The sequence below is a fragment of the Ranitomeya variabilis genome, chromosome 2, assembly GCF_051348905.1.
Source record: "Ranitomeya variabilis isolate aRanVar5 chromosome 2, aRanVar5.hap1, whole genome shotgun sequence".
Lineage (NCBI taxonomy): Eukaryota > Metazoa > Chordata > Amphibia > Anura > Dendrobatidae > Ranitomeya > Ranitomeya variabilis.
The window spans coordinates 896,261,854-896,288,578 of record NC_135233.1 but is presented as its reverse complement, the minus strand read 5'-3'; the positions used below and the strand labels follow the sequence as shown (position 1 = coordinate 896,288,578).

The window sequence follows — 26,725 nt, the reverse complement described above, 5'->3', positions numbered from 1 at the left end:
GATGTAATAGTAGGAGTATTGGTATTAGGCTGTTATCCGGACAGAGGTGCATCTCACATTATGGCGTGAATGGCACCCTATGCAAGCCTGTGTGCATTTTGAATACTAGGCAGCCATCTGGTGGATCAGTAAGTGATTGTTATAGTATTTTGTAGGTATGCTGCCCCCTTCATCATGGGGGACCTGATGCATCCTGTTGGGCATTTGTGTTTGGATATGGTATTGATATTGGTACTGGACATGGAATTGTAAGTATAGGTGCTATTTTTTCTATGATGGTTCTAAAAGAGAATATTTTTTTCAAAACCTAGTCAACACTTCAAGCTTCATACTTTTATAACTATATTGAAAGTTAGTTATCCAAACACCTAATCAGCTTGTAATGTTGGATTAAACCCATGCCTCCCATCTACAGTAAATCCAATTAACACCTCTTCTAATGATTTTACTTATGGCAATGGAGATGTTTTGACATCCAAATTGCTTTTTCATGGCACAGTCAGACTTTACCTTTTCTGGAAACAGTAAAAGATGGGCGACTACAGCACTGCATATAAGGAATCCAACGTTCTTGTTTATTAATGCAGTAAATGCAATGTTTCAACCCTACATAAGTCTTTCTCCTTAGTAACATTGTATATAGAACGGCTTTATACACAAACAATGGGTTTCTGATGTGGAGTGCTTCAGTCCATTCTTCTGTACAAAAATAAGATCAGATCACTACTACGAGTTTGATCTCAAAGGAACATTTTCATACTGTATAAAGTATTAAAAATTAAATTGTGTTGATAATAACATCCTTCGACTTAATTAATTTGGGATGAGACTGAAAACATCTGGATTGGGATTCACTCTGGTTGCTAATGGGTGTTGGAGAGTGTTGGTGAGAAAGAAGCAGACATGAACTCTCTCTGTGAGCAGTCGGTCCTTCTCTGTGATCCACTACTAGTGATGAGCGAGTGTACTCGTTGCTCGGGTTTTTTATTTGTAACTGCTCGGAGATTTAGTTTTCCTTGCATCAGCAGCATGACTTGCGGCTATTAGCCAGCTTGAACATATGTGGGGATTCCCTAGCAACCAGGTAACACCCACATGTACTCAGGCTGGGTAGTAGCTGTAAATCATTCAGCAGCGGCGATGAAAACTAAATCTCCGAACACTAACAAATACTCGGAGACCACCCAAGTGTGCCCAGGAAAACCCGAGCAACGAGTATATTTACTCATCACTATACACTACTTATTCAGTCTCAATACAGGAAACTAAGCCAATCTTAACTATATCGTGCACATACAATTATTCCTTTCAATATCCTGGGAAGAGATGGAAACCTGAAGTGCTGCCAGTGGGAACTTGACCTTATATGTAAATGTTAAACATAAAAAAATTAATCCACTAAACTCCAATACACCCAAATCTGATCTTTAACCCCTTTCTGACCTCGGACGGGATAGTACGTACGAGGTCAGAAGCCCCGCTTTGATGCGGGCTCCGGCGGTGAGCCCGCATCAAAGCCAGGACATGTCAGCTGTTTTGAACAGCTGACATGTGCCCGCAATAGTGGCGGGTGAAATTGCGATTCACCCGCCGCTATTAACAAGTTAAATGCTGCTGTCATACGCAGACAGCGGCATTTAACCGACGCTTCCGGCTGGGCATCCGGAAATGAGAGCATCGCCGACCCCCGTCACATGATCGGGGATCAGCGATGCTTCTGCATTGTAACCATAGAGGTCCTTGAGACCTCTATGGTTACTGTTTGCCGGTAGCTGTGAGCGCCACCCTGTGGTCGGCGCTCATAGCACACCTGCATTTCTGCTGCATAGCAGCGATCTGATGATCGCTGCTATGTAGCAGAGCCGATTGTGTTGTGCCAGCTTCTAGCCTCCCATGGAGGCTATTGAAGCATGGCAAAAGTAAAAAAAAAGTTAAAAAAAATGTGAAAAAATAAAAAAAATGTAAAAGTTTAAATCACCATCCTTTTGCCCCAATCAAAATAAATCAATAAAAAAAAGGAACCTACACATATTTGGTATCGCCGCGTTTAGAATCGCCCGCTCTATCAATAAAAAAAGCATTAACCTGATCGCTAAACGGCGTAGAGAGAAAAAAATGTGAAATGCCAGAATTACTTTTTTTGGTCGCCGCGACATTGCATTAAAATGCAATAACAGGTGATCAAAAGAATGTATCTGCACTGAAATAGTATCATTAAAAATACCAGCTCAGCACGCAAAAAATAAGCCATCATCCGACCCCAGATCATGAAAAATGGAGACGCTACAAGTATCGGAAAATGGCGCAATTTATTTTTATTTTTTAGCAAAGTTTGGAATTTTATTTCACCACTTAGATAAAAAATAACCTAGACATGTTAGATGTCTATGAACTCGTACTGACCTGGAGAATTATAATAGCAGGTCAGTTTTAGCATTTAGTGAACCTAGCAAAAAAGCCAAACAAAAAACAAGTGTGGGACTGCACTTTTTTTGCAATTTCACCGCACTTGGAATTTTTTTCCCGTTTTCTAGTACACGACATGGTAAAACTAATGATGTTGTTCAAAAGTACAACTCGTCCCACAAAAAATGAGCCCTCACATGGCCATATTAAAGGAAAAATAAAAAAGTTATGGCTCTGGGAAGGAGGGGAGCGAAAAACGAACATGGAAAAATGGAAAATCCCAAGGTCATGAAGGGGTTAATGGTTTTTCTGTGTCTCACATAAAGCTACTTGTTCTACGTGATACATTTTGAAACTAAAAAAAGTGAATTTCTCATCTGGAAAATAGCCATCTACTAAGGGGCCAAAGCTTCCTACTAGCTTCTTCTTTCATTGTTCAGCGTCTGGTAGTGTTAACCACCATCACAAGAGGAGTCTCTCTTCAGATGCTGGTCAACACTTTACTACAAGAGACAGCAGAAATAGTTTTTTGTTTTCCTGCATCCACTTTCCATGATCCTTGGGTTATTTCCCTGCAGTCTTGCTTACTTAAATTGTATGACTCACGGTATTTGTATGTATCCTATTACTTCTGCTCCTAATTTAATCTACACTAGTCAATAGTATTCCTGTAGTGTATTATGCACTTTTATTGGCAAACAACAAAACAAAAAAGAATCCTTTATGCTAAATGTAGACTTTGATAGATATATGCAGACTTTGATAGACCTAGTAAAGTTCTTTAAAGGTCTCCTTGTGGCAACCTGTCAACAGTTCAGGCTAGAATTAAACAAAAAGACTACCACATTTAAAAAAAATTACATAACATCTTGGGTGTTTTCCAACGTTATCCATTTTTATCTGTAACAGAATTGTCTGTTCCTGTTTTTCTCAGTTTCCATCTGCTTTAGATGAAATATAAAAATAATAATGATGTGTCTGTAATAAATTGAGAGGTATCAGTTTTGGATTAGTGGATAATGACAGAAACCTAGGGAAGCCTAGATATATTATTTTATTCACACCAGGTTAGTTTTTGGATGGAAAGTAAAACATTACACTGCCTGTTGTAGTTGAAATTAGTGTTTTTAAAGTTTATTTTTGGAATGACAAGAGCAGAATTTTGAATGTATTATAAATGTATAATGTCGCCCTTCACTTTACAAATGCTAGTCATGTTCTACATCTGTAAGACAACATATGGCATATGTTACATTTATCATTTAGTACTTCTTGAATATTTGATAGGTTTCCTTCTAGGCAGTATTTAAAATGATTACATTATAAAACTAGGTGGACATAAGTTTTAATTATGATTGGATTATGTTGACTGTCAAAGGAACAGTCCGCCTACTCTTTTAAAGAAGGTGTAACCATACTTTTACAGTATTATATAGTACCATTATGTGTCAATAATAATATTGTACTGGCTTCACAAACAAGTGTATTTTTGGAACACAATTCTTTTATCTGTTTATAAAAAATGCAAAACATCTGGCTCATTGAGTTGGCCTTAGGAATAGGTCAAACTGAGACATAGAATTTTATGGAAATATTAAAGGAGTTATTCTAAAAATTGAAAGTTATCTCCTATCTAGATAGGGGATAACGTTCTGAATGCTGGGAGTCTAACCGCCCCAGCTGAATGGAGTAGAGGTCAAACATGCGCATTACCTTTCCAATCATTCTAATATGAGCATAGAAGATCAGCCAAGCGCTGCACTCAGAAATCACTGGCGATCCCATATAGAATGGTACCGGTGGAGGCCATAGTGATCGGTCCCCCAGCAAACAGAAAAGTATCCCCTTTCTAGTGAATAAAAGGTAACGTTCAAACTTAAGAACATGCCTTTAAGTGGACTTGAAAATAGGCAACATACAGGAGTATAGCAAAAGGAGATTTGGGTGGCATCAGTATTCAATGCATAATGATAGCATAAGTAGGATATTCTTTAAATCTCCAAGATCCTATCCCAATTTGTAGTAGGTGTAATATTAATAATAACATTAGCAAATACCTCAAATTAGAAATGTAGTATAGTTCTTTTGATTTGCTGTGTCACTTACCTATATGCAGGCCATTGCAATAGCTTAGATATCCATGGTAATGACCACTAACAACTAACTAACTAACTAAATGTCATTATGAGAGTGGTCGTAATCATAGATACCTAAGCTGCTGCAATGCCCTGCACATGAGGCAAGTAACATAGCAAATCAGAAGAACTAGAGTGCCATGAAAAGGTTTGGCATCACTGGTCAAAATTATTGTAATTGTGAACAGTTAAGCAAGTTCAAGGTTAAATGATCTCTAAAAGTCCAAAAGCTAAAGATGACACATTCATTTGTATTTTGGGCAAAAAAAATGTTGCCCTTTTTTACATTTTAAAAATTACAGAAAAGAAAATGGATGATGCAAAAGTTTGAGCACCCTTGAAGATTTGTATGCACAGAAAACTTTGACCAAGGCTTCAGACTTTAATTAACCTGCTAGAGGTATGGCTCGTTCTCAGCTTTATAAACCCAACCTCTGCTAATCTATGCCAAAAAAAAACAGCAGCCATGAGTTCTTTTAAGGAGCTGCCTATCACTCTGAAAATGAAAATGGTGGAGACCCACAATGCAGGAGAAGACTAAAAGAAGATAGCAAAAGCATTTTCAAGTTGCTCTTTCCTCAGTTTTAAATGTAATTAAGAAATGGCAGTTATTAGGAACAGTGGAGGTCAAGATAACATCTGGAAGACCAAGCAAAATGTCAGTGAGAGCTGCTCATAGAATTGCTAGAGAGGCAATTCAGAGCCCCCGCTTGTCTGAAAAAGACCTTCAGAAAGATTTAACAGACTCTGGAGTTGTGGTACATTGTTGTACTGTTCAGAGACACCTGTACAAATATGACCTTCATGGAAGAGTCATCAGAAGAAAACCTCTTCTGCATCCTCGCCATAAAGTTCAGCTTTAGAAGTACTCAAAATAACAACTAAGCAATCTTAATGCATTTTGGAAACAAGTCTTGTGAACCATTGAAGTTAAAATAGAACTCTTTGGCCACAATGACCAAAGGTATGTGTGGAGAAAAAAGGCACAGAATTTTAGGGAAAAAAAATCTCATCAACCACTAAGCATGGGGGTGGATCAATCATGCTTTGGGGTTGTGTTGCAGCCAATGGCACGGGGAATATTTTATGGGTTGAGGGAAGAATTAATTCAATGAAATTTCAACAAATTCTTGGTGTAAACATAACACCATCTGTAACCCCTTAACGACTGCCGATATTCCTTTTAACGGCAGTAGTAAAGGGTATTTAAACCACAGCGCCGTTAATTAATGGTGCTGTGGAAAAGGTGTATGGTGCCCCCCAGAGTCAGATTTTCTCCAGGGTCTCGGCTGCTGAGGGTAGCCGAGGCCCCAAAGAACACATGATTCGGGGCAATCACCATTATTAAACGTATAATGGTGACCGCAAAAAAAACGTGATTTGCCATTTAACTTCTCTGGCCTCCGATGTGATCGCACATGAGAGGACTGAGAAATAGGGTCCCCGATCCCCCAATACTTACCAGTGTCCCCCGGTTTTCCTGGGTCCTCCTGCTTCCACCCCGGCCGCTGGCATCTTCTTCCGGAAAGAAAATGATGGGCGCAAGCGTAAAGCGCCCGTCGAGATCTGCCGGCACACGGCAGCAATAGGAAGCTATTTCCGATTGGTTCATTTTGGTCACTGTGATAGACCCTATCACAGTGATCAAAATAAAAAAAAATTGTAAATGAACCCCTCTTCATCACCCCTTTAGTTAGGGAAAAATAGTAAAATAAAGAAAATATATTTATTTCCATTTGCCCATTAGGGTTACAGTTGGGCTAAAGTGAGTTGGGCGAAAGTTAGGGTTAGAGTTAGGGTTGGGGCTAAAATTAGGGTTGGGTTTTTGGATAAAGTTAGGGTTAGAGTTGGGATTAGGGTTAGGATTGGGATAGGGTTAGGGTTGGGATTAGGGTTAGGGTTGGGGTAAGGGTTAGGGTTGGGATTAGGTTCAGGGTTGGGTTTAGGGTTTGGATTAGGGTCAGGATTGAGATTAGGGTAAGGGATGGGATTAGGGTTAGGATTGGGATTAAGGTTAGGTTTGTGGTTAGGGTTATGGTTAGGGTTGGGTTTGGGATTAGGGTTGGGATTAGGGTTAGGGTTGGGATTAGGGTTAGGGTGTGTTGGGGTTAGGGTTGTGATTAGGGTTATGGGTTGGGATTAGGTTTAGGGGTGTGGTGGAGTTAGAATTGGGGGTTTCCACTGTTTAGGTACATTAGGGGGTTACCAAACGCAACATGGTGCCGCCATTGATTCCAGCCAATTTTGCATTCAAAAAGTCAAATGGTGCACCCTCCCTTCTGAGCTCTGCCGTGCACCCAAACAGTGGTTTAACTCCACAAATGGGGCATCAGCATACTCAGGACAAATTGCACAACAACTTTTAGGGTACAATTTCTCCTATTACAATTGGGAAAATAAAAAATTGCTGGCTAAACATAATTTTTGTGGAAAAAAAAGTTTTTTTATTTTCTCGGATCTGCGTTATAAACTTCTGTGAAGCACTTGGGGGTTCATAGTGCTGACCACACATCTGGATAGGCCCCTTGAGGGGTCTAGTTTCCAAAATGGGTCACTTGGGGGGATTTCTACTGTTTTGGCACATCAGGGGCTCTGCAAACGCAACATGACATCCGCAGACCATTCTATCAAAGTTTGCATTCCAAAACGGCTCTCCTTCCCTTCCGAGCTCTGCCATGCGCAACAACTTTTATGGTCTAATTTCTCTTGTTACCCTTGTGAAAGTAAAAATTTTGGGGTGAAAATATATTTCTTGTGAAAAAAAATATTTTGATGCCCGCAGACCATTCCATCAAAGTTTGCATTTTAAAACATCACTATTTCTTTTCCGAGCCCCCATGTGTGCCCAATCAGTGGTCCCCTCCACACATATGGGGGTTTGGTGTACTCAGGATAAACTGAACAACAACTTTTGTGGTCCAATTTCTCTTGCTACCCTTGTGAATATAAAAATTTGGGGGCAAAAAGATAATTTTTGTGGAAAAAATATGATTTTTTATTTTCATGGCTCTATGTTATAAACTTCTGTAAAGCACTTGGGGGTTCATAGTGCTCACCACACATCTAGATAAGTTCCTTAAGGGGCCTAGTTTCGAAAATGGTGTCACTTGTGGGGAGTTTCTACTGTTTAGATACATCAAGGGCTCTGCAAATGCAACATGACGCCCACAGACCATTCCATCAAAGTCTGCATTTTAAAACTTCACTACTTCCTTTCCGAGCCCCCATGTGTGCTCAAACAGTGGTCCTCCCACATATGAGGTATTGATGTAATCAGGACAAACTGGACAACTTTTGGGGTCAAATTTCTCCTGTTACCCTTGTGAAAATATAAATTTTGGGGCAAAAAGATCATTTTTGTGGAAAAAATATGATTTTTTGTTTTCACGGCTCTACGTTATAAACTTCTGTGAAGCACTTTGGGGTTTGGGGTTGTTGGTTTAAAGTGCTCACTATGCATCTAAATAAGTTCCTTAAGGGGTCTAGTTTCGAAAATGGTGTCACTTGTATGGGGTTTCCACTGTTTAGGCACATCCGTGGCTCTCAGATGCGACATGGTGTCCGATCTCAATTTCAGCCAATTTTGCATTGAAAAAGTCAAACGGTGCTCCTTCTCTTCCGAGCTCTGCCGTGCGCCCAAACCGTGGCTTACCCCCACATATGGGATATTGGCATACTCAGAACAAATTGCACAACAAATCTGGGGGTCTAATTTCTCTTGTTACCCTTGTGAAAATAACAATTTTGGGGAGAAATTATCATTTTTGTGGAAAAAATACATTTTTTTATTTTTATGGCTCTACGTTATAAACTTCTGTGAAGCACTTGGAAGTTCATAGTGCTCACCACACATCTAGATAAGTTCCTTAAGGGGTCTAGTTTCCAAAATGGTTTCACACGTGGGGGGTTTCCACTGTTTAAGTACATCAGGGGGTCTCCAAACGCGACATGGTGTCCGATCTCAATTCTTGCCAATTCTGCACTGAAAAAGTCAAATGGTACTTCTCTTCCAAGCTCTGCCGTGTGCCCAAACAGTGGTCTACCCCCACATGTGGGGTATAGTCATGCTCAGGAGAAACAGCACAATAAATTTTGTTTTTATTTTCTCTTTTTATACTTGTGAAAATAAAAAAATTGGTTCTGAAGTAAAATGTTTGCAATAAAAAATGAAATGTTAATTTTTTCCTTCCACCTTGCTTCAGTTTCTGTGAAGCACGTAAAGGGTTAATAATCTTCTTGAATGTGGTTTTGAGCACCGTGAGGGGTGCAGTTTTTTGAATGGTGTCACTTTTGGGTATTTTCTGTCTTGTACACCCCTCAAATTGACTTTAAATGTGAGATGGTCCCTAAAAAAATGGTTTTGCAAATTTTGTTGTAAAAATGAGAAATTGCTGGTCAACTTTTAACCCTTATAACTTCCTAACAAAAAAATTGTTTCCAAAATGGTGCTGATGTAAAGTAGACATGTGGAAAATGTGATGTAATAACTATTTTGTGTGACATATCTCTCTGATTTAAGGGCATAAAAATTCAAAGTTTGAAAATTGCAAAATTTTAAACATTTTTGCCACATTTCCTTTTTTTTCATAAATAAATGCAAGTAATATCGAAGAAATGTTACCACTATCATGAAGTAGAATATGTCATGAAAAACCATTCTCAGAATTAGTGGGATCCGTTAAAGCCTTCCAGAGTTATAACCTCATAAAGTGACAGTCATCAGAATTGTAAAAATTGCCCTGGTCATTAAGTTGCAAATTGGCTACGTCACTAAGGGGGTAATATAGCTGAATTAGAGAAGAGGATGTCTTCTAACAAACAGGCAAGCCCTGCGTGTGCTGTGGCTGTTTAACAGGTGCAAATCATGCAGATGCGGGAACTAGAACGTAATACTCAAGCCTCCTCAATACTCGGATAACACTTGCATGTGCTCGGATAACGCTATATCAGAGCACACTAGCTCATCACAAATAATTATCCTAAACACACATCAAAATCCACAATACACTACCTCAAAAGGTGCAAGCTGAAAGTTTTACAATGGCCCTCACAGTCCCCTGATCTGTACATCATTGAAAATGTGGCTGTGGCTAGACCTCAAAATAGCAGTGCATGCAAGACAACCCAGGAATCTCACAGAAATGGAAGAATTTTCCAACAATTGATGAAAATAATTCAAGAATTGAAAGACTCTTGGCTGTGTACATAAAGCATTTACAACTGTGATACTTTCAAAAGGGGGTGCTACTAGTTGCTAACCATGCAAGCTGCCAAACTCTTGCGTTGGCCCATTTGTTCTTTTGTTTGCAATTTTTAATATGTAAAAGATGAAAATATATTTTTGGGGGCCTAAAATACAACGGAAATGTGCCATCTTTAACTTTAGGCTTTTTAGGAATCATTTCATCTTCAATTTGCTTAACTGTTCACAATAACAGTAATTTTGACCAGGGGTGACTGAACTTTTACATGCTACTGTATTCTACATTTGTAATTGAAGGTATTTGCTAATACTATTATTATTACACCTGTTACATATTGGGATAGGATCTTGGAGATGGGAATATCCCTCTAACTTAACAAAGAGCAAAGTCCTGCACTCATTGGATACTTCAATTGGGCATAATTTAGCAGCATGGTTTAAGTTCTAATCTTGAAACCAGAATATATATTATAAAACTGTATAACTTTTAATTGTATAGAGAATATGAATCAGCTTTACTTTTAGGACCTTTAACACTTCTCTAACTCCCACTAGATGAATAAAATGCATAAACACATTCCTGTTCTTCATATAGTCTAGATTTGTAACATATGTCGCTTTTTTTCTTAGTATATTAAGGAGCACAAGCGTTCACTTGCCAGTAATTATATCCCTTAGTTGACATATAATTTTCTGGTTTAGTTTACCTTGCAACATTGCTTCCCTAGAATTTTCCCTGCTGTTTTATGTACTGACAAGATTCAGTCTCGTAGAATACATAATCAGTGAACCTGACCTGCCACAGCTATTTTAGCTTTCAGGAAACCTTTGTTTGATCTTGTCCTCTCATCTTGTACTGAAGAGCTGGCAAAATTGTCTTTCTGTGGTTAAAAAGAAACACAGGTAATAATAATGCCTGTGTAATGGAGCGTTAGGATCTCCAGATCTCTTCTGCGACAAAGCCAACATAATGGCCATGTCTCTTTGTGCCATGTGTAGATGCATGTGTAAGACCTCGTTCAATAATCTGTGATTTTTCACAAATATAAAAAAAGTCTGAGTTTTATCAGTGTTTTCGATACACTTTTTATAAGTGTTTAATCAATGTCTGTTTTTACCATCAGTGATTTTCATATATGAAAAAATGAATAAATTACAAACCTTGTGTAGATTACAAAATCGATCATGGACAGCACACGGATTTGACACTGATGCCATCCTTGTGCTGTCTGTGATTTTCATTTAGCCATAGACTTGTGTATTGGTAATTTTGATTGCAGACTACAATCAAAAATGGGGTAATGTATCTCCTTGGGAAGAGTGACATGCCTGACATACACTCTTATTTTTATGACCTTTCCTTTTTCTCTAAGTGTTCCCCATTCATAACGTAAATGTTTTATTTTGAGTGCACATGTAACTTATCCTTGACAGGATAATCTTGTAGTTATTATACCTTTTAATGGTTAACTTTTGTTAGCCATTAAAAGGTATCATAACAACAAGATAATCTTGTTTTTCACACTGAGAACATTATTTTTTCAACTGGCTAACACAGTACCAAACCCCTTTTTGTATTACATCCTTGACATTTACAAGCTTTAAAATGGTTAACTCATTCTGATTGGTATCTTAAGATTTTTGTTTTTTTGACTGAAAAAACAATTGCATCCCCTGATGAGTCATTCTGCATGAGACACATTTATTGGGAAAATCTACATATTGTTTTAGGGAAAATGGTTCTCCTTGTGGAGAGTGCCAAGTCAATGTAAGGAGACTTAAAGGCCATGCTGTGCTCCTCTTGGAAATTAAATATGCAAGTTAGTCTCTCCAGTGAGGAAGAGGACTTGAACTCTAGTGAGACCTATTAGAAGTAGAAAAAAATTAACACATCTCCATGATTTGTTTGTTGATGCACTGTCTGCAAGAAAACACAGACAAGTGCACCATAAACTTCAATGGGTGCATGTACTATCTGTGAAAATCATGGATAGAGCACATAATTAATTCACGGACATGTGAATAAATTGTTACAGTATGTAAGTAATATATTACTTGGGTGAGATGATGCAACTGAGTGCACATGGCTAAACCATCACCAACCTTGGTGGAGACGGCCTCAAAGCTTACGAGCAAAATTGCACAATTTGATTATCACAGGAGGGCATGATTTTCACATTCAGACATGCTGCATGATTTTATTGTTATCATTTTGCTGATAGGAAAATGCAAGAAAGTAGACTCTACAGGATCTCTATCACTGACATTGACAACGACACATTCCGATCCTAAGTAAAATGTCATGAAATGGATTTGTCTAGTGTAGGAAATCTTTTCTCAAATACCGTCTTGGAAAGACTTTGGATTGCTGACGTAACCTCTACCATTGTATAGGATGGTGTCCGAAACCACATTTTGTGCTTTGAGTTTACTCCTGGCCAAGCATGTGGCCTTCTACTTCTCTACTTAATGTTTAAGGATGATTGTAAAAGCGAATTGCTGTTTTTCTTAATGCAGCCATGCATTAAAATAGGCGGTTCACAGTGCCCTGGTAAGGTGATATTCTGTCACGAGACCTATTTGGTATATGTTTCTATGTATAATGGTTGTGATGACTTACAGCCTATCATATTATTTTCTGGCATATCACAATATTATATTAAATTTGTTCAAGCTAACATACAGTTAAGTCCATATATATTTGGACAGAGACAACATTTTTCTAATTTTGGTTATAGACATTACCACAATGAATTTTAAACAAAACAATTCAGATGCAGTTGAAGTTCAGACTTTCAGCTTTCATTTGAGGGCATCCACATTAAAATTGGATGAAGGGTTTTGGAGTTTCAGCTCCTTAACATGTGCCACCCTGTTTTTAAAGGGACCAAAAGTAATTAGACAATTGACTCCAAGGCTATTTCATAGACAGGTGTGGGCAATCCCTTCGTTATGTCATTCTGAATTAAGCAGATAAAAGGCCTGGAGTTGATTTGAGCTGTGCTGCTTGCATTTGGAAGGTTTTGCTGTGAAGTAAACATACGGTCAATGGAGCTCTCCATGCAGGTGACACAAGCCATCCTTAAGCTGCGAAAACAGAAAAAACCCATCCGAGAAATTGCTACAATATTAGGAGTGGCAAAATCTACAGTTTGGTACATCCTGAGAAAGAAAGAAAGCACTGGTGAACTCATCAATGCAAAAAGACCTGGGCGCCCACGGAAGACAACAGTGGTGGATGATCGCAGAATAATCTCCATGGTGAAGAGAAACCCCTTCACAACAGCCAACCAAGTGAACAACACTCTCCAGGAGGTCGGCATATCAATATCCAAATCTACCATAAAGAGAAGACTGCATGAAAGTAAATACAGAGGGTTCACTGCACGGTGCAAGCCACTCATAAGCATCAAGGATAAAAAGGCTAGACTGGACTTTGCTAAAAAACATCTAAAAAAGCCAGCACAGTTCTGGAAGAACATTCTTTGGACAGATGAAACCAAGGTCAACCTCTACCAGAATGATGGAAAGAGAAAAGTATGGTGAAGGCATGGTACAGCTCATGATCCAAAGCATACCACATCATCTGTAAAACACGGCGGGGGCAGTGTGATGGCTTGGGCATGCATGGCTGCCAGTGGCACTGGGTCACTAGTGTTTATTGATGATGTGACACAGGACAGAAGCAGCCGAATGAATTCTGAGGTATTCAGAGCCATACTGTGTGCTCAGATCCAGCCACATGCAGCAAAACTGATTGGTCGTCGTTTCATACTACTGATGGACAATGACCCAAAACATAAAGCCAAAGCAACCCAGGAGTTTCTTAAAGCAAAGAAGTGGAATATTCTTGAATGGCCAAGTCAGTCACCTGATCTCAACCCAAATGAGCATGCATTTCACTTGTTAAAGACTGAATATCAGACAGAAAGGCCCACAAACAAACAGCAACTGAAAACCACCGCAGTGAAGGCCTGGCAGAGCATCAAAAAGGAGGAGACACAACGCCTGGTAATATCCAAGAGTTCAAGACTTCATGCAGTCATTGCCAACAAAGGGTTTTCAACCAAGTACTAGAAATCAACATTTTATTTAAAATTATTTAATCTGTCCAATTACTTTTGGTCCCTTTAAAAACAGGATGGCACATGTTAAGGAGCTGAAACTCCAAAACCCTTCATCCAATTTTAATGTGGATACCTTCAAATGAAAGCTGAAATTCTGAACTTCAACTGCATCTGAATTGTTTTGCTTAAAATTAATTGTGGTAATGTCTATAACCAAAATGAGAAAAATGTTGTCTCTGTCCAAATATATATGGACTTAACTGTATATGTGAGAAATTGGAATCTGAAACCATATTTTGAGAAAATGTAAGGATGGACACATCTGTAAACACTGCAGACTTATGTCCACTTACCCTGACCCTTGTCATCCTGCCTACATCTATATGTCCTCTTGCATTGCAGGGGTCACAGGTGACAGGCAGGAGTATGCCCCCTGTTGTCTGCTTTGTCTCTTGCTTTATGATTAGCAGTCAGTAGAGTGGTTTTTATCTGGGGTATGCAGGAATTTCAGACAAAATCCATGACCTAAGTTTGGTTAACCTGTATATAAGCATGATCGATAGTTATATTGTTGCAGATGCAAAACGCATCCTATGCCTTTCTTTCTGAAATGGAGGGTTATTATGTACATGTTATAACAAATGAGAAATGAATGATGGATTTCAGGAGAATACATTGTATATTCAGACAGTGGCTTTTACTTTTTGCAGAACACGTATGACCGAGAGTCCTTTATGTTCACAGCTCATAATATCCAGATGTTTACAAAAACACAATCTACCTCTGTACAAACAGAGTCCATATTCTGGTTTGTTTCTCGACAGACTCTTTTACCTTTAAATTGAGAGAGCTTTGATATAATAGGAGCCATCAGAGAGGAACAGCTAGTTACCAAGGAGACTCCCTGATGAATCAGAGAGACGGACTGGTACCAGAGCTACACATTCTGTATCTCCCTAATTCAGAGAAGCTCACATTTTTCACACCGGATAAGACTGTTCCAGGCATCCACAGAGCATGGCTTTCTGCTGACAATTACCACTCCAACCGTATTTGTGTCTGGAAGGCTTGTCTGTTTCTTTCATGGGAAAGGGGTAGAAAGAAGAACCTTGCTTCTCTATTAGGAAAGAAGAAAGAGATTGTAGCAATGAGAGATTTCCTTGGATCGAACTTGGCTGTGCGAGAACAAATGCAATCCAAGGACATAATAGTCTAGCTGGAGCACACATAGGTGAAAAATGAGATTATTGATGTTTAGCATAGATGTGAACCATATGATGCAGAGGCTAGGAAGGGTGTGAAATGCCTCCTTTTCTCTTTGCTGCAGTGTATGGGATTTTTGTTTAAGTCAAGGATCTCCTGAAGACGTCAGATTTCCCTATGGCTCTCTGGACTAGGTCTCCACTCGGTAACCTAAGTCCTGCATTTTTCAGGCACTTCTTTGTTTGCTAGGACTTTTGGAGAAAGAAGTGGGATTTTTTGTTTGTTTTTATTTACTGTGATACATTTGCCTTTAGAATTTGGAGCCTGTTCCTTTAACTATGTTGCATCTGTGAATTGACACGGTGACAGTGCTGAGGACATTAATATTGTATATCGCCTGATGACGCTCACATTTTTCTGACAGGATACAAAAGTTACTTATTCAACACAAAACTACTAGAAATCTTCTTCGGCTGAGGGGAATTGTTTTTTCCATGGAGCAGATTGACAAGGCAGCCTACAAAAGAGATTCACAGATCAGTGACAATAGAAGAAAAGAAGCTTTCAAACATGCGGAGATCAGGGCATTGTAAAATAAAGGTAGGCTGCTGCACTTTTCTTTACTAATTGTGTAATCATTTCTGTTTATTCGATTGTTTGTGTGTCATCTACTGTATGTTCAGTGTGTAAAATGACAGCCAAATATCTAGAAATTTAGTATTAGAATATTATCATTGCTAATGTTATATTTTAAAGATCTATTGTGTTTACTTGTTAATAACAAACATTGAAACTTTAGGTATAAAACATGACCCCTAGTATTGTCCTCTTCTACAACAATGTCATTTGTTACTCAGCAAACTAGGAGTAGACTTCTGCAGTGTCTCCATGTTTAGATGCTTATTCTGCTTGTTAAGTTACTAAAACCATGGCAGCCGATCATACGACTTAATAAAATAGTAACAATGTCATTACAACGAATGTTGGATGTTCTTTTTGAAGGTGTAAATGATGGCAAAAGCTTGTGTCTGCTATTAATGAATGCAGCAACCTGGGCTGCTTTAGAGCAAAGTCTATTAAGCTGTGGTCCAAGAATATTAAAGGGTTAAACCCAAAGTAGTAAGTCATCCTTATAAACAGGATAGAGAGTAACTTACAAATCACCGGGGGTCCAGCTAATGGGACCCACAGAAGAAGAAGGCTCTGGAACCTGGGAATGGAGCTGTGCAGAGTCCGTCTTGAGTAGAGTAGAGGTATGCTTCACTGTTCCGGAGTCCTATAGACGAGGATTGAGCGCAGGCCGCACATGAGTACCTCCACTGCTTTACAGACGGCTACAGAGCGCAGTTCTCGGATTTCAGAGCCCCTTTCTCTTGATTACTGGGTTTCCCAGTAGTCACTAAGTTATCCTTTATCCTGTGTTTTTAGGGGATAACCTATCTTTAATGGGGTTATCTTGTTTAAAGCTACAAGTCTGCAATCACTCTATGTGACTGCAGACTTGTGAATCCTTACATCAAGCACACGGTGCGCTATCAGGATTCTCCCATGCTGTTGCTGGGAGCAAGCGGTCATACTTCGAATTTGCATACTTTCATCCACATTCCGACTAAATTGTATCCAGCCTCGCTAAATATACTTTAATTGTGTGAGTCCGGAAGCAGTCTAGTCAGCATGTGACCACACGTATGCAAATCGCACACCGGAGAATGCTCATAGAGTGACTCCAGACTTGTAGATTTAGACTGGACAACCCCTTTAAGTCTGGAGTTTCCATGAAGACCCATAGACCTCTTCAGTTATAGTGAAGTACAATGCCTTTCATTCTCAGTACTTTCCAATGAACTTAAAAAACATATAACATTGCCAGTTTTGGGGTAAATTTGGTTTCTGTTTTGATATAGTTCTAAATTACTTTTCAATGGTATGGCTCATTTCTGTTATTCTTTCTTCAGAAACTTGTATGTACAGCAGCAACATTAGCAGCACTGCACGCTACAGCAATAATGTAGCACGCCTACGCCATATGTATAGTTCCACTTCTATAGGCATAATATGTGCTACATGAACGGCATAAATCCCCAAATGAACATTAGCTGCATCATATCATTGGATTTAGTAAGCTGAACATTTATTTAGGGTTTATTGCATCTGAAAATGAATCATTTCCAAACTACAGTTAAAATAAAACACATTTTGGACTCTCATTTTCAGTATATAACTTGGCCCTCAAGGGCTATTCTCCTGGATCGCGCCTTGCAATGAGGATTTATTTATTTACCTAAGCATGCCATTACTATACAGATGCGATATACTTCAAGCCAATTTGACCTCAAGCGTACAACAAATAAACATCGCATAAATCTCCTTATACTACAAATATATGGTGATGCCTGCGGGCTTGTAGTTGGCTACAGTTTCTCCAAAGTTTAGAACCAATTTGTTTTCATATTGTAATAATAGGATTAACAAATACTGAATTTCTGAAAATAAAAATAGTAGTTAATAAATCAAATAAATTTGACATTTAGGTGGCAGCACTGAAAATGACACCAATTGTGATGTGTTATCTGAGCAAAAGGGATTTTGTCTAAATTGACCTGAACACAGTGCAACGGATTGGATGGCGGCTCTCTTGATCCGAGCATGACAGTTCCATAGAAATACATGCAGCTGTCTCGCTTGGGTCAGGAGAGCTGCTGGCCAGTCCATGCACTGCAGTCCAATCTCACTCCTATTTATACTGCTGTCTGACTCTGCCTTTATTTGGATGTTTCATTTTCTTAACCAAAATGTTCCTCTATTTTTTTAAACATCTGTATCAATTTCAATTATATTTTGCACCTAGTAATTAATGTTTTTATTATTGTTGTCAATGATATCCATTAGAAATGAAAGCCTTGACGAATACCTTGATGCTACTATTTACAAGGCCTCATAGATGTATAATACAACATGGAAAGGCAAATTCATCATTTTCATAAAGGGAGAAAGGAAAAAGCATCATAGGCATTCAAGATGGTGTTAGTTCGGGAACAATACCAGCAATTGTGGCTCTGATTCAGATGAGCAACTAATGCCTCTATGCAGATATGTGAATAAACCCTGAAGGATTCTTAGAAACTGACTTGTGTCACATCAACAACACTTTTCTTTGGAAGTGCTACCAACACCTTAGATTTTAGTCCCTGGTAGCAGTAAAACATGCTTTATTCCAGATGCAATTTTTATGCAGTTTTAACCACATTTCACCAACTATCTCGGGAGACTATTTAGTGTTTTTCAATGTCGTAAATTGGGAATGGCAGTGCTTTGGTGGGAGTTTGGCTTATTTAGAACTGAATAGTTCAATTTTGCATTTCAATAGTGGATTATATGTAAAACCAGTATACAACCAGTGCATAGACATTTATAAAAGTTGCAATAGATACATTTATGACAAGCCCTATTACACTCTTGTAAATGTCATTGTCATTAAAATAAATCATTATTTTAATCTAGAATTTTTATCTGCGATGTTTTTAATAAATCTGTTCCTTACCCACTGTTAGTGATGGGAGAATTGATTTGGAGGACTCTGGTCCATCAACCAGGTTGATGACTTCTTGGTGGAAGGTTTGTGACTCTTCTTACCTCCCAGCATTCCCAGCTTTTTTTCACAATAGCTGGGCCCACATGACGTGGTGTGTGTCATGCCACAATGATAATGTTGTGCCAGCTCAGGCTAATCAAAATAAAAGCCAGGAAGTAAGGAGATTTACATGATGACTGTCCAGCAGCTACTGACGACTGACCTGGAAGACGGGCCAAGTCCTGTGAATCGAGTCTGCCATCTCTACCCATTATCTCTAGGTCTTTCCATAATCCATTGTTTTGCATTATGTCTACAATGTAAGCTGGTTCCCAAACACACTTTACATTACTAAGAACTCAGCAGCGCATTTGGTATTAAATATATAGTGGTTCCTACAAGGCTGTTTTTCTTAGCACATCAAAGTTAAAGCTTTCAATGAATGTACAAATACTAGCACAGTGGAAATACTAATTGTACCCAAAACATAAGTAAATTAACTGTGACAAACGCATTTCACAAAGTACGGAATAAGATTTATAAAGGCAGACCGTTAAAGAAATAAAGCAGGAACAAATTCTGCTCATAGAACAAGCAGATTATGTCATCATGTATTACTCTTATAAAACGATAGAACATTTTATTAATGTCTTATCTTAGAATGACTGACACATGAACCATCAATCCAAAATGTCTGATAGTAAATATGAATCATCCTGTTTGCTTTGCGTTGGTTGACAGTGACCAAAGTGTACACCTTCATGTCAATCTCGAGAACATAAAACTGCTGATTAAGGAGCTGAGTTAGCAAATGTTTTTTAAAAGACATCCTGTCCTCTTATAAAGTTGTAAGTAAGATCAAGCACAGTAAGATCTTGTGCAGAATTTCACCAGTCTAAGTCTCAAACACAAGCTGTTTTTTCATAGGGTGAACACTGATTTCCCAAAATTAGCTATGTGCAGATGCACCGAAAGAATGTGATAACCCATTGCAACTACTGTACATCAAGGTTGGACAATCGAGGTTGGCAGTTCTAGTGATGGCAGAATCCTGGGATGAAATGTGTAGTCATAGAATAGGTGCAAAGTCGGTAAGATGAAAGGTGAAGGAGCACATGATGAAGGCAGAATCAGCACATGGAAGAAAAGTCAGACCTAAATCAGATCAGTAACAGGTCAAAATGCTGACGAATATAGTGTATAGGGCACCAAGCTATAGCACAAAAACACTATTACTAGTGCTTTAAGGGGCCAAAATTGGGTTGTTTTCGGAATTTACAGACTATATTTTGTTTAGCATAAAATCCAACAGAAAATCAATACTAAAAGGTCTTTAAGCCTCACTAGTAGTCTGGTCATTTCCTGTCTTGTTAAAATTAAGTTTTGTTGGTATGCATCAGGATTCCGGAATGAAAACAACTCTGAAAAATGTAAATAGGTTAATCTAAAATGAATTAAAAAAATTAAAAATTAAAAATTATACATGTGGTGTACAATACCCCATCACTGTTACTTTTGTTTCTGTACACTGCAAAAGTTAAAATGAAGCAAAGTATATGCAGGACGCATTCATGTACAAATAGGATTAAGGATCCATGGTGTCTGAAATGTGTGTGAAATGCTACAGAATATTAAAAAAGCATAAAAAATAATTTAGTTCATATTTAAAAGATTGTTTAGATAATAATATTACTAATTATAACTTGTTAATGAAAATGACTTTGTAGGAAGTGACAAGTCGCAGGCATTAAAGGGAGTCCATCTATCACAAACTGCCCTTGTAGGTGAAATAGCTCTAACAAAAATGTTTTGTTAAGTGTCCAAACCCATAACTGTGTTTGCACGGCAAACACTGCCCCTGATCGGCGGTAAAATCATTACCGCCTGTCAGACAGATGCGGTTACCACGCTGTCAAATGATTGTGAACTTGTTGAAACTTAAAAGCTTGTTGCCTCATGCAAGTCTGTGTAACTATTCACCTTTTTGCCTCCATGAGTCAAGTTATTGAACTGAAATCTTTATGCAATTGCATCTTTCCCACCATCACCAAATAACATTACATCCTACGATATACAGTAATTCCACTCTACAAACATTTACAATCAACCCTTGCAAATTAACAGCCACAAATATATTTATTCATAATGTAGATACATAAGTATTGTTCACCCTACAACTCTAATTTCAGTGATTAATTTTCTTACAGAATCATTTGTGATTGGAATGTTTCCTACAATGAAAAGTTTGCTTTTTTTTGTTCATTTTGTTTCCCTTCTCCAGGAACTAGTGATTTCTTACTAAAGAAACCAGAGACACACGTACAATATCACAACGAAATGTTCCATAAAATAAGATAATGGAAATTTTATGCATTCGGATATCATAGTGAGGATCGTTAACTTTGTTCCCTTCTTAATACATACTGATCTCTGATGGGCTCTACATTTGTACATTAAGCTGTACGAGGAGCTGTCTACAGCAGAGATAATGCTCAAATGTAGAAATTGTCAATCATTTTGACATGGTATGTGATTTAGATAGCTCTATTTAGCAACTACTAGATTTGCACAGAATTGCACATGCATTACATTATCCAGTATTAAGTCTGCATAGTCATTTTAGTCTTCCTTTAGCAGAATAATGTGCATTTATTTACCCAGTGCTTGTCTTTATAGCTAAATAATCAAATCTAAATGAGAGAAGTAAATGATGATGACACAAATATACTGCAAATACTTCCAGCTATGGTAATTATGCCCAATTGTAAAAACTAGTTACAAAACAAAGAGCTTCCCTGAGCTGATGTAACTGCATTTTGCACTTTATTACCCTTATCTTGCTACTTTCCTTGTTCTTGTATACCCACTTGTACTTATTTTGCCCTATACTGCTTCTTTTTGTGTACTGCTGAAAGGTCACTTTCTGGTACTACCACTCCCCGCCTCCCTTTCCCACATACATGTATTAACACTTTAACACTTTAATGAACTCCAATTTTAAAGTATGTATATATGTATATATATATATATATATATATATATATATATATATATATATATATATATATATATATATATATATATATATTTATATACTATATATATATATATATATATATATATATATATATATATATACAGTATATACACGGTCAAAATTGTTGGTACCCCTCGTTTAATGACAGAAAAACCCACAATGGTCACAGAAATAACTTGAATCTGACAAAAGTAATAATAAAATGAAACATCTATGAAAATGAACAAATGAAAGTCAGACATTGTTTTTCAACCATGCTTCCACAGAATTAACCCCTTAACGACTGCCGATACGCCTTTTAACGGCGGCCGCTAAGGGTACTTAAACCACAGCGCCGTTAATTAACGGCGCTGTGGAAAAAGTGAATAGCGCCCCCCAGAGTCGGATTTTCTCTGGGGTCTCGGTTGCCGAGGGTAGCCGAGACCCCAGAGAACATGATTCGGGGTTTTTTTACCGACCCCCGAGTTGCGATCGCCGGTAATTAACCGTTTACCGGCGGTCGCAACAAAAAAAACAACGCGATTTGCCATTTAATTTCTCTGTCCTCCGATGTGATCGCACATCGGAGGACAGAGAAATAGTGTCCCCGATGGCCCCCAATAGCCCCCCCAATACTCACCTATCTCCCCCGGTGCTCCTCGTGGCTCCCGATGGGCGCCGCCATCTTTTTTCTGGGAAAAAATGGCGGGCGCATGCGCAGTGCGCCCGCCGCCCGGCACCCGGAAGATCTTTGGGGTCTCGGCTGCCGGGGGTAGCCGAGACCCCAAAGAACATGATCGGGGTCGGTTTTTACCGACCCCTGTTTTGCGATCGCTGGTAATTAACTGTTTACTGGCGACCGCAAAAAAAAAAAAGCGATCTGTAATTCTCTGTCCTCTGATGTGATCGCACATCAGAGGACAGAGAAATAGGGGGATTCGGGGACCCTATCATACTCACCCGGTGTCCCCGGGTCCTCCTGCATCTCCTCTTGCCGGCCGGCTTCTTCCTCTGCAAAGAAAATGGCGGGCGCATACGCAGTGCGCCCACTATCTGCTGCCATCTGCCGGCCGGCAGGAGAGACGAGTTGGGGCTAAAATTAGGGTTAGGGTTAGGGTTAGGGCTAGGGTTAGGATTAGGGTTAGGGTTAGGGCTAGGGTTAGGGTTAGGGCTAGGGTTAGGGCTAGGGTTGGGGCTAAATTTAGGGTTAGGGCTAGAGTTAGGGTTAGGCTACTTTCACACTAGCGTTTTTTGGCTTCCGTCGCAATGCGTCGTTGGAGAAAAAACGCATCCTGCAAGAGTGCTTGCAGGATGCGTTTTTTTTCTCCATTGACTTGCATTAGCGACACATTGCGACGGATTGCCACACATCGCATCCGTCGTGCGACGGATGCGTCGTGCTTTGGCGGACCGTCGGCACAAAAAAACGCTACATGTAACTTTTTTTGTGCGACGTGTCTGCCATTTCCGACCGCGCATGTGCGGCCGGAACTCCGCCCCCGCCTCCCCGCACCTCACAATGGGGCAGCGGATGCATTAAAAAAACAGCATCCTCTGCACCCATTGTGCGGCGCTTACAACGCTAGCGTCGGTACGTCAGCCCGACACACTGCGATGGGCCGAGTACGACGCTAGTGTGAAAGTAGCCTTAGGCTTCTTTCACACTTGCGTCGGTACGGGGCGGTCGCAATGCGTCAGCCCGATGTACCGACGCACGTTGTGAAAATTGTGCACAACGTGGGCAGTGGATGCAGTTTTTCAACGCATCCGCTGCCCAGTCTATGTCTTGGGGAGGAGGGGGCAGAGTTACGGCCACGCATGCGCGGAAATGGCGGACGCGACGTACAAAAAAAAGGTTACATTGAACTTTTTTTGTGACGACGGTCAGCCAAAACACAACGGATCCAGTGCACGATGGACGCGACGTGTGGCCATCCGTCGGTAATACAAGTCTATGGGCAAAAAAGGCATCCTGTAGGCACATTTGCAGGATCCGTTTTTTGTCCAAAACGACGGATTGTGACGGATGTCACACGACGCAAGTGTGAAAGTAGCCTTAGGGTTAGGGTTGGGGCTAAAGTTAGGGCTAGGGTTAGGGTTAAATTTAGGGCTAGGATTGGGGCTAAAGTTAGGGTTAGGGCTAGGGTTGGGGCTAAAATTAGGGTTAGGGTTGGGGCTAAAGTTAGGGATAGAGTTGGGATTAGGGTTAGGGTTTGGATTAGGGTTGGTATTAGGGTTACGGTTGGGATTAGGGTTACTTTTGGGATTAGGGTTGGGATTAGGGTTAAGGTTAGGGTTGGGATTAGGGTTAGGGGTGTATTGGGATTAGGGTTAGGTTTGAGGTTAGGGTTGAGATTAGGGTTAGGGGTGTGTTGGATTTAGGGTTTTGATTAGGGTTATGGTTAGAGTTGAGATTAGGGCTGTTTTGGGGTTAGGGTTGTGATTATCGTTAGGGTTGTGATTAGGATTATGGATCGGGTTGAGATTAGGGTTAGGGGTGTGTTGGACTTAGGGTTGGAGTTAGATTTGGGGGGTTTCCACTGTTTAGGTACATCAGGGGGTCTCCAAACACGACAGACAATTTTGCGCTAAAAAAGTCAAATGGTGCTCCCTCCCTTCTGAGCTCTGCCGTGCGCCCAAACAGTGGTTTACCCCCACATATGGGGCATCAGCGTACTCGGGATAAATTGGACAACAACTTTTGGGGTCCAATTTCTCCTGTTACCCTTGTGAAAATAAAAACTTGGGGGCTAAAAATCTTTTTTGTGGGAAAAAAAATATTTTTTTATTTTCACTACTCTGCATTATAAACTTCTGTGAAGCACTTGAGCATTCAAAGTTCTCACCACATATCTAGATAAGTTCCTTAGGGGGTCTAGTTTCCAAAATTTGGTCACTTGTGGGGGGTTTCTACTGTTTAGGTACATCAGGGGCTCTGCAAACGCAACATAACACCCACAGACAATTCTATCAAAGTCTGAATTCCAAAATGGCGCTCCTTCTCTTCCGAGCTCTGCCGTGTGCCCAAACAGTGGTTTACCCCCACATATGGGGTACCAGCATACTCAGGACAAATTGGAGAACAAATATTGGTGTCCAATTTCTCTTGTTACCCTTGTGAAAATAAAAATTTGGGGGCTAAAATATCTTTTTTGTGGGAAAAAAATATATTTTTTATTTTCACTACTCTGCATTATAAACTTCTGTGAAGCACTTGGGCATTCAAAGTTCTCACCACATATCTAGATAAGTTCCTTGGGGGGTCTATTTTCCAAAATGGGGTCACTTGTTGGGGGTTTCTACTGTTTAGGTATATTAGGCGTCTGCAAACGCAACATAACGCCAGCAGACAATTCTATCAAAGTCTGCATTCCAAAACGGCGCTCCTTCTCTTCCGAGCTCAGCCATGCGCCCAAACAGTGGTTTACCCCCACATATGGGGTACCAGCGTACTTAGGACAAATTGGAAAACAACTTTTGGGGTCCAATATCTCTTGTTACCCTTGTGAAAATAAAAACTTGGGGGCTAAAAAATCTTTTTTGTTAAAAAAAAAATATTTTTTATTTTCACGACTCTGCATTATAAACTTCTGTGATGCACTTGGGCATTCAAAGTTCTCACTACACATCTAGATAAGTTCCATGGGGGGTCTATTTTCCAAAATGGGGTCACTTTTGGGGGGTTTCTACAGTTTAGGCACATCAGGGGCTCTCCAAACGCGACATGGCGTCCGATCTCAATTCCAGTCAATTTTGCACTAAAAAGTCAAATGGCGCTCCTTTGCTTCCGAGCTCAGCCATGCGCCCAAACAGTGGTTTACCCCCACATATGGGGTGTCGGCATACTCAGGACAAATTGTACAACTTCTGGGGTCCATTTTCTCCTGTTACCCTTGGTAAAATAAAAATTTGGAGGCAAAAAGATCATTTTTGTAGAAAAAATGCGATTTTTTTTATTTTCACGGCTCTACGTTATAAACTTCTGTGAAGCACCTGGGGGTTTAAAGTGCTCACCACACATCTAGATAAGTTCCTTAAGGGGTCTAGTTTCCAAAATGGTGTCATTTGTGGGGGGTTTCCACTGTTTAGGCACATCAGGGGCTCTCCAAACGTGACATGGCGTCCGATCTCAATTCCAGCCAATTCTACATTGAAAAAGTAAAACGACACTCCTTCTCTTCCAAGCTCTGCGGTGTGCCCAAACAGTGGTTTACTCCCACATATGGGGTATCAACATACTCAGGAGAAATTGCACAACAACTTTTGTGGTCTAATTTCTCCTGTTACCCTTGTGAAAATAAAAATTTGGGGGCAAAAATATAATTTTTGTAGAAAAAATGTGATTTTTTATTTTCACGGCTCTACGTTATAAACTTCTGTGAAGCACTTGGGGGTTAAAAGTGCTCACCACACATCTAGATAAGTTCCTTAAGGGGTCTAGTTTCCAAAATGGTATCACTTGTGGGGGGTTTCCACTGTTTAGGCACATCAGGGGCTCTCCAAACGCGACATGGCATCCGATCTCAATTCCAGCCAATTCTGCATTGAAAAAGTCAAACGGTGCTCTTTCACTTCCAAGCTCTGCGGTGCGCCCAAACAGTGGTTTACCCCCACATATGGGGTATCGACGTACTCAGGAGAAATTGCACAACAACTTTTGTCATCTAATTTCTCCTGTTACCCTTGTGAAAATAAGAATTTGTGGGCGAAAAAATCATTTTTGTGAAAACAAATGCGATTTTTTATTTTCATGGCTCTACGTTATAAACTTCTGTGAAGCACTTGGGGGTTCAAAGTGCTCACCACACATCTAGATAAGTTCCTTAAGGGGTCTAGTTTCCAAAATGGTGTCACTTGTGGGGGGTTTCCACTGTTTAGGCACATTAGGGGCTCTCCAAACGCGACATGGCGTCCGATCTCAATTCCAGACAATTCTGCATTGAAACAGTCAAACAGCGCTCCTTCACTTCCAAGCTCTGCGGTGCGCCCAAACAGTGGTTTACCTCCACATATGGGGTATCGGTGTACTCAGGAGAAATTGCACAACAAAATTTGTGGTTAAATTTCTGTTTTTACACTTGTGAAAATTAAAAAAAATGGTTCTGAAGTAAAATGTTTGCAAAA

At 39.6% G+C, this 26,725-nt stretch overlaps 1 protein-coding gene across 2 annotated transcripts in view; it reads left to right on the top strand.

The window, feature by feature from the left end:
* Positions 1 to 26,725, top strand: part of KCNMB2 (potassium calcium-activated channel subfamily M regulatory beta subunit 2) — a 999,199-nt gene that overhangs the window by 482,922 nt on the left and 489,552 nt on the right. The window contains exon 2 of one of the 2 annotated variants that reach the window (XM_077290498.1): positions 15,439 to 15,614. The gene's annotated coding sequence lies outside the window, so the exon portion shown is untranslated. Of the gene's footprint in view, positions 1 to 14,677; positions 15,615 to 26,725 lie in introns of those variants that run through there. The other variant, XM_077290499.1, reaches the window with a different exon arrangement.